Genomic DNA, 3,150 nt, shown 5'->3' on the forward strand with positions numbered 1-3,150 from the left:
TCAGAAAGTATCCAGTGACTGAGAATGTGAATAGAAGTGTAACTTGTGTATCAATGCGTATCTGAATTGTTATGTAAATGTTCTACAAAAGAATGCCTGTTTGGTTTTATTTTACTCACCCGCTCAAACATTATCCTGTAAAAAGTCCGAGAAACAAGAAATCAAACTATCGTAGCCTATTCTTGAGATACTTTTGCTAAAACGACGTAAAAATATCAGTGAAAAGAAGAACAAGTAAACAACCTCCGTGTTAATATTCAAACAGCCAACTTCAAACAGCAGCTTCAGACAATCAACACAGCTCTTGTAAACACCTGTCAAGCTTTTGCTAACGCGGGCCTGTGCCTACATTACCGTACATGTTAACTAGAACTATTCAGCTGTAACAAAACAGTTAGTACAAGTTGCGTAAGACCAGGCTGTAAGGTTTGATCCACTTTCCCTGGGACGGACCTCTACTCTTTTCTTACTAGATTGGTGGGTTCTTTAACGTACTCGTGTCCCCTCCGAATGAGTGTAAGGTTTCGTCCTTCAAGATCTAAAATATTACTTAGACAGAAATGGGCTCTTTAAGTATAAAAATGGAATTTTGCTTAGGTTTTCGATGTTCTGTAAATAAGTGAAAATGTACAGAAGATTGATTACTAAAGACACAGATTTTTGCCTAATACATAAGTAACATTCTCTGTAGTTACCGCTGGATCTCCCTTTTCACTTGCCTCTCCAAAGTAACGCGCGGCAGTTGGTCCATGTCTCGACAGATGGCGCTTTAAAAAGTGTTCCTTCGTGCACGCGTGTCACACGCCTAAGTGACGTCACAATGAACACGCCCATATAAGTCAGACTAATCAGGCGTTGTTTGTCACACTCCGTTGCGCAACAGCCACACAGAGCTCGACTCTGAGAGGCACAACTGCAACAAATCGACTGAGGGCCGCTCTTCAGGCCTTAGTCCAGATATATAGAGATTGTCAACTGAAGATATTTTGACCAGCTTGGAAGGTAAGTTGTGATAAAAGTTAAGGTGTTTTCTTAAGTCAAATCACCCCTTGGTCATTACAGGACGTTGAAGGTTCGACATCCAGGTAAAACATTATGTAATACAAAATAAAGCAAATAAATAAAGAAAACAAGCAGATTTTGAATTTCATAAAAATTTGGAGGCTTCAGAAAGTATCTAGTGACTGAGAATGTGAATAGAAGTGTAACTTGTGTATTCATGCGTATCTGAATTGTCATGTAAATGTTCTACAAAAGAATGCCTGTTTGGTTTTATTTTGCTCACCCGCGCAAACATTATCCTGTAAAAAGTCCGAGAAACAAGAAATCAAACTATCGTAGCCTATTCTTGAGATAGTTTTGCTAAAAGGGCGTAAAAATATCAGTGAAAAGAAGAACAAGTAAACAACCTCCGTGTTAATATTCAAACAGCCAACTTCAAACAGCAGCTTCAGACAATCAACACAGCTCTTGTAAACACCTGTCAAGCTTTTGCTAACGCGGGCCTGTGCCTACATTACCGTACATGTTAACTAGAACTATTCAGCTGTAACAAAGCAGTTAGTACAAGTTGCGTAAGACCAGGCTGTAAGGTTTGATTCTCTTTCCCTGGGACGGACCTCTACTATTTTCTTTATTAGTGTGCTGGGTTCTTTAACGTACTCATGTCCCCTCCGAATGAGTGTAAGGTTTCGTCCTTCTGGATCTAAAATCTTTCTTTGGACAGAAAGGAGCTCTTTAAGTATCAAGATGGAATATTGACTTTTTCACTGTTCTGTCAATAAGTGTACAGAAGTTGAACAGAATATTGAAAGCTAAAGGAAAGAACTCTATCCTTAGTATGATTCTCCGTAGCTACCGCTGGCTTTACGCTTTCTTTTCCAAAGTGATGCGCGGCAGTTGGTCCATTTCTCGAAAGGTGGCGCTTTGAAAAGTGTCCTTTCGAGCACGCGGGACACACGCGTACGTGACGTCACAATGACGCCCATATAAGTCAGACTAATTAGGCGTTGTTTGTCACACCCCGTTGCGCAACAGGCACACTGAGCTCGGCTGCGAGAGGCACAACTGCAACAAAACGACTGAGGACCGCTCTTCAGGCCTTCTTAGTCCAGAAAGAGAGTGCGTGTCAACTGAAGATATCCTGACCAGCTTGGAAGGTAAGTTGTGATTAAGGTAAGTCAAATCTTGTTTCATTACAAGTCACTGAATGTTCCACATCCAGGTAGAATATTGTGTACTACAAAATAAATCAAATAAAGAAAGTAACTGAATGCTAAATTCTATGAATATTCAGACGTTTCAGGTAGCATGCAGTGGCTGAGAATGAGAAGATAACTAACCTGTGTATAAATTAGTATCTGAATTGATATGCAAATGCTGAAAATCACGTAGCTACACATCTTGTGTACATTTTGCACAAGTTGGGTGGTAAAATTAGTTGTTTCAAACAACACCGCGCCTAGCTAGTGTGGTGACGTTTTGGCTCCTGTGGCGGAATTTGGCTGGTCTATCACAGAATGCCTGCTTTTCTTTTAGGTCTACTTTTCTCCTGCGCTCCGATATCTTCCTGCAAAAAATTATAATAAAATCATTGTGGTCTAAAATTCACATCCTTATGTCTAAAATTCCAAACGGCGTCATGAAAATGTCAGTGGAAAGAAAAAAACAAGTAAACAACCTCCGTGTTGATATTCATACAGCCAACTTCAAACGTCAGCTCCAGACAATCTACACAGCGCCTGTAAACAACTCCCACGCTTTTGTTAACACAGACCCAGGTCTTTAGCCAGCTCAAAATTTTTCACCGTCAACCCCAAGTCAACCCAATTCGCGTTGACGGTAAGATTGAAAAAAAAAAATTTTACCGTCAACATGAAAAAAATTCCGTCAATAATTACTTAACTTTCGCGATCCAGTGATCGGCATCACGCCCTCCCGCACACTTCATTCACACGCACGCGACAATTACAAACAACAATGACAGACCTCTGGTTACAGACTTTAACTCTACTTAACGCGTTCCAAAAATTCTAGCTTTTTAAAAGTTGTTATCTCTCACTGCAACTCCGCAAGTTTTCACCATTGGTCAAAGAATTTACTGCGAATTTACTGCCGATGGAGCGACGCTGTTGGGCTATTGGTCTTAAC

The sequence above is a fragment of the Branchiostoma belcheri genome, unplaced genomic scaffold (genome assembly GCF_001625305.1).
Source record: "Branchiostoma belcheri isolate BF01 breed outbred unplaced genomic scaffold, Haploidv18h27 scaffold2, whole genome shotgun sequence".
NCBI lineage: Eukaryota > Metazoa > Chordata > Leptocardii > Amphioxiformes > Branchiostomatidae > Branchiostoma > Branchiostoma belcheri.